Genomic DNA, 6,000 nt, shown 5'->3' with positions numbered 1-6,000 from the left:
GGCGCGGCAAGATTTGATTTGCAGCGCAGCACGCCCGTGCCCGCGCTGCAGGCGCGTTCACGTATTTTGCGGCGCGTCAAATGCTGCTCGAGTTGAAATATTTCAACTTTTCGGCAGCAAACGCGTGATGACAGCCAATCAGCGTTCAACAGCGTTGCCAAAGCTGTGTTTTGAGTCCCCTTCAAAGCTTCATCCATATATGCATGTTATGCCGAGCAGGCGATTTGTTACGATGGACCATTGGTAACAGTAGGTAACGTGTTTACGTGGGAGAATAATTTAGCCTAACTGTTTTGCACCACTTTACTATCCCTCTTGTAAACCAATCCTTGCAGACATTTGGAAATAAACATGTCCTCTACCGTTGTCCCATGTCCATTGTGACAACATTGGGCAATGTTGCCGTGTCATGTTTTTGCTGGTTTTGTTTGGGTTGAGTAGTGTGTGTGTGTGTGTGTGTGCGAAATTTTTATACACACATTTATAAAAAAGTAAAATCTATTTACATATTGTAAAGTTATGCCAAAATACAATAAAATGCTTGTTTAACACTTGTGGTATTAGCACTGAATGATTGAAGCATAAAAGAGTTCAAAAGCATCTAACAGAAAAAATAGACATGAGCCTATATGATTACATTTGTGTTGCGGTTATGAGGGGGTCCTTGAAATAATTTCTGCCCTATGGGGGGGTCCCCGGCCCCATATAGTTTGAGAACCCCTGGTCTAAACAATATTATTCACGAGTTATAATCAACCCCTACACTTCAATATTAATGATAACCCTGTGGAAATTGCAATAAGTGAGAGATACAATTTCGCACGTTGAGCACACAGTTGTGTGACTCGTTTATTTAGTAAGAGAGAAACAGGAAATTTGCAAGTAAACAAATCCCGCATGGGCTCTGACGTCATGAGACGCTCGTAATCCTTAAAGGGACAGCGATCCCTGAACCACCAAGACAGTAAACGACATGCCTAACACAATTGAAAGAACAACACATAACAAAATACTGTAGGTGAATTATGTTACACTCACTACAACCCATAAAATACGGTATGATTTCTAGATGTCATGGCAACGTCCGCTCGCGACACTGGACTTGCGAGGCATCGACACGGACGTTCATTCACATAGCCAAAAACAAGAGAGTAGATGGCTAGATAAAATAAACATCAAGACATACAATTCTAAAAAGAACAGTTGACGCAGCTACCCTTTTTTCCTTCGCGGTTTGCCTACAGAGCAGCGCACCTGCATTTAATATATCCGTGTATTGTCACAATTTCTCAGTATCAAAGGTGAAAGTAGAAACGGGTGGCCAAAAGCTGTCATATTGTTAGTTATCACAGACAATTTTAAGTAGAAACGGGTGGCAAAAAGCTGTCATTTGTTAGTTATCACAGACAATTATCAACAATGAATGATCCTACGGAGCTCCATAAGGGACATTAGGGAGAACGCTCCGGGACAGAACCTTAGTTTGGAAGTCGTGCTAGTGACACGACATATTTAGCCTACTTCCAATTGAAATACAAAATTTATAAAATAGGTCTACGTGTCCCTGATCACGTTTCAATAGATTAAATAATAGTAATAATAGTATTTTCGTGAGACCAGGTTCGAGCGTGTGCATGGGTTGAATTGCGTGAGTCTCACGCCGAATGCGTGAGACATGAGAGCCCTGTACTTACGTGACACAAACCAGCACCGGAAACGTTCTCTCCCGCTTGAGATGACGTCTTTCCAGTGGTGTATAAAGTACTCAAAAGCCATACTTAAGTAAAAGTACAGATACCTTACTGGAAAATTACTTAAGTAAAAGTAAAAGTCACCTTTTAGAATAGTACTTAAGTAAAAGTATTAAAGTATCTGATCTTTACTGTACTTAAGTATCAAAAGTACTTTTCTGATATTAAATGTACTTAAGGACTGAAAGTAAAAGTACAAGTAACTGCTGTTAATAAAAAAGCAAAGGGTCAGAATTTTGAGAATAATGGAGTTTATTTCAACTAACACAAACACAATAGGCAAAACTCCACAAGGCCATAAACACTTCCGGTCCAACCTACCTCCAGGACCTCCTCACCGCTCATTTTAAATCAAGGACACTCAAACCTCCTTGCAGTGTTAAAGTGTGCTATACAAATTAAATTAATTATTTATCATTATTAAAACAGCACCGAAAGTGTGTGTGTGTGTGTGTGTGTGTGTGTGTGTGTGTGTGTCTGTGCGTGTGTGTGTGTGTGTGCGTGTGCGTGCGTGTGTGTGCGTGCGTGTGCGTGTGTGTGTGTGCGCTGGTACACGTTACTTAATATTGATTTTGGTGTCATCCAGGATCGCGGATTTTCGGAAAACTTAAGTCCCTGCCCAAAAAGGGTATTTAAATTAGCTATGTAGCAAAAATGGCACATATACAGCGTATTGAAGTGTATAAGATAGTGTTGTAATACTGCGTGTACAAACCAGCCTGATACAAATAGTAGAATTTTGATAGCCCTTGCCCTCGTCCTAGCCATGCATTTGTGTGTTGACAGTCGTAGGAGTTTTGATCGACGTAGCAACAGTAACTAAGCAAGGGGGTTTTGCGAACGTGCGCTGGGACAGCTGATTCGCCAAACAGGCTCGCAGTCTGTGTTCTACCACAGTCCCCAACGTTATTCTCATATCTCTCATGATTCTTTTTTTTTTTTCTAAAGATGAGTTGATTTTGTAACGAGTAACGAAGGTTTCAAGGGAAATGTAGCGGAGTAAAAGTATCCGTTTTCTTCGCAAAATGTAGCGAAGTAAAAGTAAAAGTACAGAGAAATATAAGTAGTAAAGTAAAGTACAAATATCCAAAAAAACTACTTAAGTACAGTAACGAAGTATTTCTACTTCGCTACTATACAACACTGCGTCTTTCTTTATAGGTTCATGGGTGTGATGCACCGATTTCCCATGCTGATATCTCCGGAGATTCTCGGGCATCTTCGACAATTTGGCTATAGATTGTCTCATTACATGCTAAATAATATAATTATAGCATTTGAGGTTTTGGCATAAACATAACTAGGGTGCACTGTACTATCTGCGCACACCCTTTCTGAAGCCTCTCTCTCGCTCTCGCTCTCTCTCTCTCTCTCTCTCTCTCTCTCTCTCTCTCTCTCTCTCTCTCTCTCTCTCTCTCTCTCTCTCTCTGTCCCTCCCTCTCTCTCTTTCTCTCTCTCACCTTTTTGTGGAGCACGTTAATTGTCTGAGAACACTCCCATTCAGAATGCATTGGTTTACATTTCGTTCTGTGTAGCACGAGAAAAGTCGGACTATCGTGCTCTGGAACACGCTTCGGAGACCTACGTAATTTTCATAATATTGTTAATAGTCTAATATTAATATTTCAGTTGCGTTTGTATTTCAATTTCATTTGCTTGTTTAGCTATGTATGACAGTTAACAATGTTGGTGTATTACAATTCATTTTTTGGGTAGGCAATTCCAGCTGGTCGATATGTAACCATTAACTTTTATGTAAATTATTGATTGCATTTTTCGTAAATAGTTAGTTGTAAGGAATCTGTTTCTTTAGCAATAACATTGAACTGTATTTTTCTAGCCCTACATATGTTTACTATGTTGTTGGTGTTATATGGAGCAATCTTATGAAGTTCCCAGATCAATAAAGATCTATCTCTTTTTATTTGAACTGCCTGTATGTCCTATATTATAGTATTACAGTGTGTGTCTTGGTTATCAGCTATCATAGAATGGGGTATAGTTAGGGTAGCTCCCCCCTGTCTGCCGTGCCACCATCATGCCTCATACATCACCTCACAGCGCCCTGCCCAGCTGCATCTTATTCCGTTACTCCAGCTCTTTCACAAAAGTGACAAACATGAAGGTAAAACACACCTGAACCTCATTAATTTAACTATAAGCATTTCCTTTGCTAATGCTCCACTCAGTGTTCAAACACAAAACTGCATATATATTTACGTGTCACTTGTACTGTATGAAACTCTCCTCCTTTATTTTTAAGGTCTCCATAACATGGCATAACATCTCTGACCTCCTGCAGAACCTCAGCCCACCGGTACTCTCCGCTCTTCCTCCTCCATGCTCCTCACCACACCTCCTGCACGGCTGTCATCCATGGCGTCCCAAGCTTTCAGCCGTACAGACTAGGGCCCGACCGATATTGATTTTTGAGTGCCGATGCCGATTATTTTCAGAGAAAAATTATGATTACGATTTAATCGGCCGATTAAAAAAAGAAAAAAAAAAAAGCATATAAAAAGTAGTTTTTGATACCTTAAATATACTTTAAACACTTTTGACGAATATGTGAATTGAATGCAGAACCTTTGAGTGTTTTAGAATACATTTACAGTAAAAAATGAGTGAAATGTAAAATGTAAAATAAATAACTAACTCCCAATGTGCTGCGCTCGTGAGCAGTGTCTAACACGTGCATGCTGAGCAGTATGGTCTCACCGTTAGAGTCTACAGTATAACAAATTAATATGGCCTGGGACCTAAAGAAAAACAGGCACAACATGCTCAAACAACGCGTCTTGTGTACATTGGTGAGGTGAGCGCGCAGCTGCCTGAGCGAGGGTGCTTTCATGTTGTACGGTAAAATTCAATCTCCTCTTCTTTACTCCAGCTAAAGTTGTTAGTTAGCAAGGCGAGTAGGAGCGCATCTGCAGGATACTAAGCGGAATAACATTCAAAAAAAAAAAAATAATCGGCCGATGCCGATTATTTTCAAAAAGGCTATAATCGGCCGATTAAATCGGCAGGCCGATAAATCGGTCGGGCCCTAGTACAGATCCACATCTTCAAACTGGCATATTCTGTGTAATTCTTAGTATTTTAGTCTGTTGTTGTTTGCAATGCTTTTTGCTTTTTGCTCTGTTTTGATGGTGTGCAAGTGTTTTCAATCTTTTATTAATTATACATAAGGCGTCCTTAAGTGGCCTGAAAGGTGCCCATAAATAAAATGCATTTTATTATTATTATTATTATTATTAATATAACATTATGGCTCCATCAGAAGCAATGTACACCTGCCATTCACAGTTATCAGTTATACTACCTAGACATTTTTAATCTTATTTGCATACAGTAGGCCTGATTTCCTCGGAACATTTAAATAAAAATATTCTCACAATTGTATTTCTGTAATTCAGATCTGATGAGTCTGTGTATATATTTGTTCATTTGATTCTCTTTTTCAGAAACAGAAATACAGAAAAATATATAAAAAAAAACGAGTTGTAATTAAGATTTTTGTTTTGAAACAAAAAGTGTTTTGCCTTATTAGGTAAAATTTGACAAACTAATCTAAAATAATAATAAAAATTACATATATATATTTTTTTTTTTAATAATTGCTGCCAGATGGCAGGAGGACTGTAATTTAAAGAGCACATATAGAGAATCATTGAGTGAGTGTGGGAGATATTTCCATAAAGAAGACCCTCTTTTTGTGACTCTGAGGCGAGCAGTGTTTAGGGATGTCGATGTTTCTAGTCATTTGGGAAATCAGATGATTAGGAAGTCTCAAACAAATGTGAAAGTGGCTTGGTCAATTGATTTAACTTGCAAAGTATTTCATTTTATAATCAGCCAACATAAGTTTAAATCACAGTTTAGACCAGGCCTATTCAACTAGCGGCCCGTGGGCCAAATGCGGCCCCTCTTAATTTTTTTCTGGCCCGCAAGAGGTTCCACGCAAGAAATAAATAAAATAAAGGAGAAACATCAGATCAGGTTTCTGTGTGTAGCCGGTGATACTAGCCAGTATCAGTACCCCACAATCAGGAACTGGCATCTCTTATTCTGACAATGTTTGGCTCAACCGATACGTTTGAGTCTAGCTTTCCTCATATGAATGCCATCAGAACAACGGCACGTTGCTCCATGACCTATGAGAAGCTGCATGAGTGTCTCAGGATGAGGCAAACAAGGCAGTGCAATTTTTCTCACTGACTCACTGGCTCAAAATGTCTCATATGTACAG

The sequence above is a fragment of the Gadus morhua genome, chromosome 1 (genome assembly GCF_902167405.1).
Source record: "Gadus morhua chromosome 1, gadMor3.0, whole genome shotgun sequence".
Taxonomy (NCBI): Eukaryota; Metazoa; Chordata; class Actinopteri; order Gadiformes; family Gadidae; genus Gadus; species Gadus morhua.
This window is presented reverse-complemented; position numbering follows the sequence as displayed.